This window comes from Acomys russatus, chromosome X (genome assembly GCF_903995435.1).
Source record: "Acomys russatus chromosome X, mAcoRus1.1, whole genome shotgun sequence".
Lineage (NCBI taxonomy): Eukaryota > Metazoa > Chordata > Mammalia > Rodentia > Muridae > Acomys > Acomys russatus.
This window is the reverse complement of record NC_067169.1, coordinates 317,314-329,733: the sequence shown is the minus strand read 5'-3', so window position 1 is coordinate 329,733 and position 12,420 is coordinate 317,314. Positions and strand designations below refer to the sequence as shown.

General features: G+C 38.4%; 1 protein-coding gene across 4 annotated transcripts in view; it reads right to left on the bottom strand.

Annotated features, from left to right (window-relative positions):
- The window catches only part of Cdkl5 (cyclin dependent kinase like 5), a 170,553-nt gene that overhangs the window by 58,679 nt on the left and 99,454 nt on the right, over positions 1 to 12,420 (bottom strand). The window lies entirely within an intron of this gene.

The window sequence follows — 12,420 nt, the reverse complement described above, 5'->3', positions numbered from 1 at the left end:
AAGTGCCTTTACCCACTTGGCCATCTTGCTGGCCCTGACTAGACTTTTTTTTTCTATTACCTGATAAATAAAATAAAGCCTACCAGAGTTAATTTTAAAAAAATACCAATTTGTGGGTGAAAACTTGTTGCCCAACTAAACTACTTAAGGTTATTATTGGAGACTATATATGATCAAATCTGATATAACTGGGCTCTGTAACAATGTCCATAATTTTTGTGCCCCAAGTCCCTAATTGAACATGTTTATATTTCACATTTTAATATTTTAATTATTTCATTTCTTAAATCTTTATCCAATTATAATTTACCTTAGTAAAAGACAAACTGAGGAATTCCACATTTAATATAATTTCTAAATGTTGAACCAAATTTCCCAATCTCCTTCAGTGATGATTTGTAACTGTTACATCTTAGCATCCTTACAGACAAATTCTAGATATATGTTCAGAGCTTTCTTGTCAACTTTAGTCTGGTGTAGGCTACTGAACTACCTGCTCTTATGCCAGAAACAATTTGCATTACTGATACCTTAAACTTGAACATTAGCCTTGATCCTGGTTTTCTTGTCACTTGGTTGAATCAAACTAAGAGTAGGTTTTGGTTGTTAAACCTAACATAACTATATACATACAGGTTATTATGTGAACTATATTTACATGTTCAGTTGCTTCACCCTTTACTAAAAGTCCTTTTCTCTAATGGTTCTCATATATTTGAATGCTTAATTTGCATTATTTTTGTTCTACCACAAATCTATCTTTGAATGGTTTTCTGAGGCAGTATTTTGTTTTCCTATCACATGAACACATGCAGCAAGTGGGCAGATACAGAAGGTTTGGAATAGCTTGAAGTGCAGCTTAGTGGTAGAACACATGTTTAGCATGTGTGAGGCTAAAAAGAAAAATGTAAGAACGAAAGAAGGGAGAGAGGAAGAATTGATTAATTAATTTGGGGAAAAGAAAACTTGCATTCTTACAGATTTTCTGTATGTTTTTAGCAAAACTCTGCAAAGTACCATCATCGACACTACAAATCTATATGCTTATTAAGAACGAAATGTTTGGCAAAAATTCATATATTAGCTATTTTTTAAGAGGAAAAAAATTAAAGCCTTTAAGGAAAGCTTGCTTGTGCTAAGAGATAGATTAGTTGGTAAAGTGCTTTGCCAAACATAAGGCCTTGAATTCAACCCCCAGAATATATGTCAAAAGTGGCATGATCCTGCAAGCTCAGTGCTATGGAGGTGGAGACGGCATATCCTTGAAGCCCATCAGCTAGCCAGCACCGCCTACTTGATGAGCTCCATGCTAGTGAAAGATTCTGTCTAAATTAAAGTAGATAGTACCTGGTTAATGACACCTGAGGTTGTCACCTGGCTTCCATATATATATGTCCCACACATGTGCGCCTCCACCATTCCACAAAGGCCTGCTGTTTTCTAACATAAACTATAGCAACACCATAGAAGGGTTTAAATGGGGAGCAAAGCAAAGAATGCCATGATGGTCTCTCGTTTTTAGGAAAATGTCTGTTTCTAACTTGCATTTTGCTCCAAAGTGGATACCTTATTTTTTAACTTATATTTTTTAACTCTAGATTCTCTTAGGTCATTTCTTTTCCTTGAAATAAAAAATAAATAAAAACATGTGCCTATGTTCTAGAAGAAATCCGTATGTTTGTGTTCTGAACTAGTATTTTAAAAGTACCCCCCATCTGAGGTCTAGGGGAAAGGAATAGGCAGAAGAGGGAGGGAGGGTGAGAATGGGAAGATAAGAGGGAGGGGATAACAATCGGGATGTAATGTGAATAAATTATAGTAAAATATGAATTAAAAAGTATTGATGTCCAGAAGGTTTTCTTTTTCCTAATAACCTTAAACACTCTATCTACTCCAATTTTTCTAGTAATCGTCACTATATAAACCTGTCTTTCCAAATGTACCTTTTGAAACCGTCTAATATGTTTTGTTCAGTATTACATCACCAATACTTAGTGCATTTGGTAGATATTTAATATTTAGCAACCATTCAATGAGTAAATTATTCAAAAGCAGTATAATCAATTTTGTTATTAATCTCTTCCACTTTATGTTTCTTCATCTTCCCTTATTTTAGTCAAGTCCTAAATCTGTTACCTTGGTCCAGCTTGTTCTATACTGTACAGGGCAAATCTCTGCTGTTCCCTTTCAGGAGATAATGGAGATGTCTTGCCTTCTTCTGCTTGTTACAGAAAAGACATTTTCAAGACTGGATGTGGCTTCTAAATCTCAAGGCAATATTTTATCTTGATTCCTCTTTCTGTTGTTGTCCTCTACCCACATCACCATTTTTAACCTCATACATACTACCAAGATGGAAGAGATTCAACAAGATTGGCATCTGGCAGCATTTTTCAGCCACCTGAACTTCAAATAAAGATTGAGTTACCAAAGAGGATGATTTCAAAGCTGAATGCTAACAAACACTGTCCTCACTGGGCTTGCCTGGTTTGACCTTGGATGATGTAGACAGGGTCCTCTTAATGAGCACACACCATTTGATCTTTCTTGTGTGGGCTCTAGAGACATTACCTTGGTACTGGTGGCTCCCACAATTCTCTCTGGATGCTGTATGCCTCTTCCAAGCCTCCTCTATTTCTTGCCTAACTTTATGTATTTGGGGCACCTTAGTCTCTAAATGATCTGGAAATATGTATGTTAAGTGGGCTAGTAGGAAGCCAAGAACTCCAGTTCCTTGGTGAGACGACTGCCTGCAGGCCAGCCTCTTTACACCTAAGTGCAAGTCTTTACTTGTTCCCGTTAGCTATTTTTGCCTCAGCTGATTTCAGAAAGTGTAATAAATGACATGACATTCAAGACTGCTTTTAAATCTACTCTTGCTAATGAAATTCTCCCTGGAGTTTGTCACCAATCTTTGATTTTTTTTTTAATTTACAGAAGTATTAAAAGTTTCTTTTTCTGTTTAAATATCTTCATGTGTACTTAATGGAGAGGCAGGAGGTCACATGCCAAATGCTATTACTAGTTCTACCACTATCCTGAGATGGTATCCATAATATAGATGTGGGCAAAGAAGAAATTACATGAAAATTACTGAAGAACCTATGCTTTAAATTCAGTTTATTCCCCAAAGCATGCCATTGCCCCACAAAATGTGCAACAGAATGTCAGCAGCTGCAGTTAGCAAGATACACATAATCTGTTTCTTGTTTCAGTGTCCTGCTTATTTTTAATATAAAGGAGTTCAAAAGAGCCATTTTAAGCAGTAAATTAATAATTAGATAAAAATATATCCACAGTTCATTAATGGCAATTATATCTCTCATCTTTTATTCCACCTCAAAATTGGACTTAAGATTACTTTGAAATATAAAAAAGAAAGATGAGATAATTTTTAGATAAAGACTTTTGTATTATGCCATCTTTATATTGAAGCCTTTACCATTTCCTAGAATAAATTTTTTTTCAGTGAAAGGGGAAAATCAAGTAGGGTGTGGTGCCATAGGCTTGTAATTTCGGCATTTAGGACATAGAGGCAGGCGGCAGGAGTTTGGAGAGCAATCTGTTTTACATGAGACACTGTCTCAAAATAGAAAAAAAAGTAGGGAGGGCAGTGGAAGAAGAAAACTGAAAATTGTATGTTATGAATAGTAACTAACAAAAGATATCTGGAAAGCCTGTAGTTAGTCTTGCATCAAGTTTTCAACTCTATTAAAAAAATCAAACAAGCCTCCAATAATAATGGATAGAGAGACTTGTGACTACAAATCCATTCCCGTTGGGAGTGTATAAAAGTCTCCCAAGTCATTTTGCTTTTCATGTTAAAATATGCATGATGAAACAATAGGGGAAAGCATCACTGTTCCTATCTTAGTCTACCAGTCACAGACTAAGCTATTTCAAAGTTATAATCAACAATTAATTTTCTAATTATTCTCCAAGGAAGCCCTTTCTTTCTTGAGAGAAATGCTTTTCTTCATCTAAATATAAGGAATACAACTTGCGAAAGTATTTTAAGTCATCCGACATTTTATATGCAAAGGTCTTCATTCACCTGCCCATTCAGTAGCTCAGGAGCAACAAAAATCTTTTTTTTTTTTTTTTTTTTTGGAGACAGAATTTCTCTGTGTAGCCCTGACTTTCCTGGACTCACTTTATACACCAGGCTGGCTTTGAACTCATGAATATCCATCTGCCACTGCCTCCTGGGTGCTGGGATCAAAGGCATGTGCCACCACACCTGACTTAGAAACAAAATCTTACAGTCATAGACATACTTTAATGGGCAGTATGGGACCTAAAAAGGCAAACATAACTTCATTTTCATTTTTAAGGCAGGATCTCAGGTAGCCAAGGCTATCCTTGAACATCTGACCATCCTACCTTTACCTGTCATATTATGGGATTATAGATATTTGCCAAAATACAAGGCCAAGATAAGCTTTATTTTAGATTACTCTTTTTTTTAAAACAATTTCTGTGTCAGGTCTCATACTAAGTACTTCCCATGGATTATTTCATGCAATCCTCAAATCACTACTCTAAGGATTTCATCCTGCTCACTTTAGAGATGAGGATGCTGAAAGGAACAAATGAGGAAAAATAATGAGACATAAGGATGAAGAGGCCATTCTGAAATCCATAACTATGTGTGCTAACATAAAGCAGAGAGATAAGGAGGCTGAGTTTCCTGGTACAAAAGTATAAGCTAAGAGCACCAGAAGAAGAGTATAAGGTAAGAGCACCAAGAACACATAATTAAAAGATAGTAGAACTGAGATTCCAAATCCAAATTGATTCTGGGCATCATTTCTAAAGCATGGCATTGTTATGCTGCCTTTGCAACCAATAAATGAACATGTATTGCAAGACCTAACATGCACACATACATACACACACAGTACATCTACTACCTACTAAGGAAGGATCATTATTTCTATTCCATGTTTTCCTTAAATGCATCAACAGTTATTTCCACATAGTTTCTAATCATAGCAGTCATCTATATTAAAGTAGTATCTATACTAAAGTATGTTTTTGTTAAAGTAAATATATAAATATTTCGTTATTTCTATCATCCTTTTATTTTTATTAACACCTTCAAAAATAACTTGGACTGAAATTATTTTTATACTATGAGTAAAATTATAAAATGGAAGTAAACTGAAGCATGAGATACACCCCACAGCAGGTGGACTACATGTGTACTGTCTTTTCCACAGAAATACAAAATATTGTCCATTATACACAGCGATAAAAACTAGACCTGCTTTGGATTACTTGAAAAGTATCATAGTTTGTTTATATTAAAACCCGATTTATCACTAAATGTTAACATGTGAGACCAAACGAGGAAGGAAACAATCGAGCATAAGCAGGAAGGAAGGAATCTGAATCTGTCACTTAACAAATGCCTGCTGGGCTCTGCTGTTGGTAAGGTTTTGTGCTGCTGTGTTTGACATGCGAGAGTAAATCAATCTGGCTCTTGTACATGGAAGCCTCTAACGTGCTGTTTAGCAGTATATGATAGTAAGTGGAAAATGCATGAGAGAAGTTGAAAAATGCAAGAGATGCTGATATACCATAATATACCACAGGAAGTCAAAACAGGTTAGTCATACAAATGTACAGAAAAAAAAAAGTACACTACTTTCAGATTTAGCAGTTGAACATATCATGGATTGTTTTGCTTTTCATTTCATCCTTGTCTTTTGAAAAGTAAAATATCACAAACAGAAATGTAGCTTCATTCATTCTCAACTGCCTCTTTCTAGAGGTAATTAAAAAAAAAAAAGAAAAAGAAAAGCTTTTTGTTGTTTCTTTGATTTGGGGGAGAGAGGGAGGTGGTGCTGGGTATATGGAGGTCAGAAGACAACGTGCAGAGTCAGTTCTTTTCCTTCCACCATGTTTGCCCTGGGTATCAGACTCAGGACACAGGGCTTGGTAGCAGGTGCCTTTACCCACTGAGCCATATCACTGGCCCTCTCCAGAGGTAATTTCTATCCTGAAGTTGGGATGTATCATTCCCACCACAATTGTTATCTGTACAATAAAAATTAACTAGCATGTTATACTACACGTTTGGGGTGTGTGTGACTCTTTTTTTTCCTTTTTAGAAATACCAATGTGTGCCTGATACATATCTACCTGTGCTATATTTATTACCTATCTGCTTTCTACCTTCGATTTATCCTGTCTTCTCTCATCTACATTCTATCTTCTATATGTCATCTCTCTACAATCTGCCATGCATCTTTCCATCATCTATTGTCTATAATTTATTTTCTATATGTCATTATCTATATTCTATCATCTACTGTATCACCAGCTTAAATCTTCTAACTCCTATTATCTAATTGTCTATTTGCTCTCAAACTTTTCTAAACTCAATCATCTGTCTACATGTATTCATACTCTATTTTTATCAACTATCTATGTATTCATCATGCATATGCCTATAATTTACCTATATAATACCTACCTTCTATCTGTCATCTATCAACCATGTATCACTTAATTTTCTTACAGCATGAGATTATCCAGTACCTAATGCTAATATTGTTGCTGCTCATTTAAATATTCATTTTATAATAGTTTATTCATAACTTTTGTTCAGTAATTTTTAAAAAATAATTCTGTGGTGTTTCACTTGTAGATATTATCCCTCAAAACAACAATAACTAACAAACAAACAAACAAACACCAAAAACTGGTCACCTAACAGGTGTGGTGGCACACCCCTTTAATCCTAGCACCCAGGAAGCAGAAGCAGGTAGATCACTGTGAGTTTGAGGGCAGCCTGGTCTACACATTAGGTTTCATGACAGCCAAAACTTCACATTGAGACTAGGTCTCAAAAAAAGAAAAAAGCCCATAAAAACAAAAAACCCCACCCTACTTTTTAAATAGGTCACTTTTTAAGGATCTGCCTGTCATCTGAAGGCTTGAAATCATCTGATTTCAAGTAATGTTTTTCCAACAAGTTTAATACATTATAAAATGGATTTTAAAATTTTTACTTTATTTCTCAGTTTTTTATTAAAATAGAATTACATCACTTCCTCCTCCCCTTACTCTAGCCCCTCCCTTGAATCCATCCTATATCTTCCCACTTTCAAGTTGATAGCCTCTTCTTCTTTGATTATATTAGTTACAAGCATATTAGTACATATATATGTATGTTTACATATATGTATATGCAGAACTGGCTGAGTTCAGTGTGTGTGTGTGTGTGTGTGTGTGTGTGTGTGTGTGTGTGTGTGTGTGTGTTTTCTTTGTTTTGGGGTAGGACCCATGAAATTTTGAATAATAATACAAAAGTTAAAAGATCAGTTCTCAAAAAATTCATTAAAACTATTAATCATGGCACTAAAATATCCACACTCATTTTATAAAAAGAATGGTTACTTTTAACTTTTATGATGACTCCATTAAAATGTTACCAAAAGTGAAGCTGGAGAGAGAGCTCAGTGAGTGAAAACTCTCCCAAAGGGCCAGAGCTTGGTCCCCAGCACCCACATGAGTGGCTCACAATTACCTATTAACACTAGTTCCAAGGGAACCAAAGCCACCTTCTGGTCTCCAGGGGCACTGCATATATCTTGTGCACATACATGAACCTGGAGCACACACACAATGTAAACATACACAGATGCTTTCCATCGAGCCAAATTAATTTAGCTAAGAACATCATCTACACCAAAAGCTACTAAGCTTCCCATTGTTGAGACAGCACCACAAGAAGCATAGGTATAAACTCAGAACTGCTCTCAACATGAATTTATTCATATCTAAGAGTAATTTCGGGAAAACTTTAATGTTCAGTAAGGAATATAAGACAAATTTAATGTATTTATTATTTCATGTTCAGACTCTAAAATGAGACAGTCTTATGAAAACATTAATATTTTATTAACAACATGTAACCAAAATAGATGTGAAGGATATTTTCTTTGTTTTTCTTGGGGGTTTTTGTTTGCTTTGTTGTTGTTTTTTTTTTTTTCCTTTCCTTTTTGACCCTTGTAGGCAAGGTCTCATATAGTCTAGGCTGGCTTCAAACATGCTATGTAACTGATCCTCCTGCCTCTCCCTCCAAAGTGAAAGGATCACAGATATGTAACACTACACTAAGTTTTGGGGGCATGTGTTATATGTACATGTTCCTTTGGGTTTGTATATGTGTGTGTGCATGTTGGTGTGTATGTGTGCTCACTGACATCAGAATTAGATTTTGGGTTACTTTGTTAATTACATTCCACCTTTAAAATGAACTCTAGTGCCCATGATTTGATCACTGGCCCTTGGCAGGACAGCCTTGCAGGCACACAGAGGAAGAGGTTGCAGGCTATCTTGATGAGATCTGAGAGGCTGCGGTCAGAAGGTGGGTAAGGAGGGCCTTTCCCCCCACCCCCTCCACCCCCCCCCCATCAGAGGTCTAGGGGAAGGAATTAGGGTAGAAGAGGGAGGGAGGGTGGGAAAGGAAAGATAAGAGTGGGGGATAATAAATAAAATATTTTAAAAAAAGATGTAGCCAATGGACAGCTCATGCTCCACATGGAGAGGGAGGGGGATTAGGGACTGCCTCTGACATGAACTCTGGTACCCCTCCATTTGATCACTTCCCCTTGGTGGGGAGGTCTGGGGGGCATACAGAGGAAGGGGGTGCAGGCTATCCTGATGAGATCTAATAGGCTGTGGTCAGATGATGGGGGAGGAGGACCCCCTGTCAGAGGACTAGGGGAGGAGAATAGGTGGAAGAGGGAAGGAGGGGGGTACCGGAGGATACAAGGAAGGGGCTAACAATTAAGATGTAATATGAATACACTATATTTTTAAAGTTTTCTTAAATTTACTTTATGAGTGTATTGCCCACATTCATGTAAGGACATCACATGTGTGCAGTGTCTATGGACAACACAAGAAGGCATCAGATCACCTGGAACTGCAGTCATACACAGTTGTAAGCCACCATGTGGGTGCTGACGACTAAACTGGGGTTGTCTGCAGAGCAAGTGCTCTTAACTACTGAGCCATCTCTCTAGCCCCCACCTTATTTTTTTTTGACAGGGTCTGTTACAGAACTTGAAATTCATCAATTTGGCTAGGCTGACTGGCCAATAAGCTTCAGGGATACAACTGTCTCTGCTCCCTAAAGCCTATGCCCAGTGCTGAGGTTACAGGCACAGTCATTAAACCCTTTGTTTGTATGTATGTATGTATGTATGTATGTATGTATGTATGTATGTATGTATGTATTTAACATCCCAATCACAGCCTCCTCTCTTTCCAGTCCCATCCTCCTACCCTCTTCATCTTCCCTTCCTCGAGGATCCAAATTCAGGTCTTCATAACTGCACGCCCGGTATCATATCAACTTAGCAACTAAACCATCTCCACATCCCAAAACCTAGTTTTTTTTTTAATGTGGTCCAGGGGGTGGAACCTAGAGCTTTGTGATGTTAAGCAAGCACTATAACAACTAAACCACATCTCCAGCTGAGAAATGGCATTTTAAAATGACAGTTCCTACACAGAAAAACTATCTTCAATCCAAGTCAGTGATAGAGTTCCTACGTACCAAATTCCATTTTTCCTTTAGTTCCAAAAAACACAGAATACCTTCTGCCCTCAGTAAGCCATATATGCCCTCCACGAATATTTAGTTGAAACATAAAATGGGTGTAGGAAAAGTATAATTTATTCAGACAGAATCATCCTCAATGTTCCTCTACTAGACCTGGGACTGTTCCAAATTCTTAATCTCAGTGAATGCTAGCCAGAAATTTAGGAACCCTCTTCCAATCCCCAACATCTGCACCTCCAAATATATCAAGCTGACCATCATGTGACAGTGGCTTATATCATTTGAATCTTTCCAAGTGTATATGAATGTTCCCAACATAGGTCAAGCCTTTAGCACCCTAACGCTAGAATGTTTACCCCCAGCCACTAGGATCTTATTTGGAACAAGAAATCCAGTTTAATGTCCCCTTAAGATGCTTCGCAACCTCCACTGACTTAAACACTCTATCATAGCCTACCCGTTCTGCCGACCACCAGGTAGTGGGGAGGGCCATTCAGTGATCAGAACAAAGAACAAGCCTCTATTCTTCTTCTCTTGCCAGGTCTCACGTGCTTGCTAAGCTGCAGCCATTATTGACCTGCTCTCCTACTACAGGGTTATTCCTCTTGCCCCACCCCACTCAACTTCCCATGTATACATTACATAAAATACATTAATTAAAATATGGTGGTTCATACTCTGGTGCCTCATATTTGACCACATCCCCTGGATGAGGAGACCTGGTGGCACTCAGAGGAAGGACAGCAGGCTACCAAGAAGAGACTTGATACCCTATGAGCATATACAGGGGGAGGAGGTCCCCCTCAGGAACAGTCATATGGGAGGGGAGTAAGGGGAAAATGGGAGGGAGGGAGGAATGGGAGGATACAAGGGAGGGGATAACCATTGAGATGTAATATGAATAAATTAATAAAATAAAATTAAAAAAATAAAATATGGTGGTTTGGATAGGAATGCCCCCCATAAACTCATGTGTTTGAATGTTTGGGCCCACAGGAAGTGGTAGTATTAAGAGGTGTGGCCTGGTTGGAGGAAATGTCATGCTGGATGTGGGCTTGAGCTACGGTAGGCCTAGCTTATAGTCTCTTCCCACTGCCTGCAGATCAAGATGTAGAACTCTCAGCTCCTTCTCCAGCACCATGTCTACCTGCATCCTGCCATGTTTCCCACCATGACTATAATGGACTAAACCACTGAAATCCCCAAAGATATGTTGTCCTTTATAAGAGTTACTATGGTCATGATGTCTCTTCACAGCACTAAAAACCAAACTAAGAAAGAAGTTAGTACCAGTGTTGTAGGGTATTCCTGTGACAGCCCTGACTATGTTTTGGGGAGGATTGTGGAAGGATTTTGGAACTTTAGGCTAGAAGAGCCATCAAGTGTTGAGAGCTCAATGAGATGTTTGTTAGGAGCTTGGAAGATAAGAATGTTGCTAGCAAAGCAAGATGGTGGCCTGGCTTGAAAAGTTTCAGATGGAAGATTAAAGACTGTATCAGGACCGTTTGCTACTTTGATTCTGTGGTTCTGTTTAGCTGGGGCTAAGGAATCAGCTATGATTAACAAGATACCAGCACTACTAGAGTGAAACCTTTGCTTTGCGAGGATACTCGATGTTGTTCAGTTGGAGCCGAGAATTTGCATTGATTAAGAGACCAGCATTGTTGAGATGAAATCTTATGGGTAGTGTTTGCTGAAAGCACAGGGAAACTGTGTTCCAAAGGTGGCTACAGTTATACCTTGTACTGGCAGCTGGAAGGGTCAACCAGGTGGTACTGGTTTTGAAGGCATGAAGGGGTCATGGAGAGCAGCTGAGAGTTGTCACTGTGAGTGACCAATAGTGACAATGCAGACTTAGTGGCAATTGAAGACCCAGGATTGAAGGGGTCATGCAAAGAATTTAAGGATTGGCACCATGAAGAGCCTATAAGAAGCTATTGGTGACAGTACAGACCAGTTGCAGCAAGGAACCCTGGCAGTTTTGGAGATGCCAGTACCATGAGATGATCACCAAGAACAGCAGCAGCGGTGGAGTGGAGCCTGCCCAAGCTTAGAAGACAAGCTGTGTGTGCTGCCGAGGCCAGAGCTGGAGAAGTGAGCCAAGCCCTTTGGAAGAGTCCAGAAGATCCTGAGTGGATATCAGACATTGGATGGTTGAAGTTTGGTTTTGCTTTGATTGTGATTGTGCCCTGATTTTTCCCTTTTGAAATAAGAAAGTATTTGGTTTATTTTTTATTTTACTGGAGCCCACAAATGAGAGATTTAAATTTTAGAAGACACTGGATTTTAAAAGAAATTGGCTATTTTAAAGGGACTAACATTTTAATGTGTTTGAATTTGTAAAGTCTGTGGGACTTTTAAAGTTACTCATGTTTTTAATGTGATATCTTGGTGATGATAAGAAAAGAACAGTGGTGGCTTAACAGTGATGTGTTTGTGAGTCAAGTTGACAAGGGGTCAATTGTACTGGCTGGTTTTGTGTGTCAACTTGACACAAGCTAGACTCATCAGAGAGGAAGAAGCCTCAGCTGAGAAAAATACCTCCATGAGATCCAGCTGTAAGGCATTTTCTCAATTAGTGATCAACGGAGGAGGTCCCACTCCATTGTGGGTGGGGACATCCCTGGGCTGGTGGTCCCAGGTCCTATAAGAAAGCAGGGTGAGTAAGTCATGGCAAGCAAGCCAGTAAGCTGCACCCCGCCATGGCCCTGCATCAGCTCCTAACTTCAGATTCCTGCTCTGTGTGAGTTCCTGTCTCGACTTCATTAGATGATGTATAGCAATGTGGAAAGTTAAGCCAAATAAGCCCTTTCCTCCCTAACTTGGTTTTTGGTCAT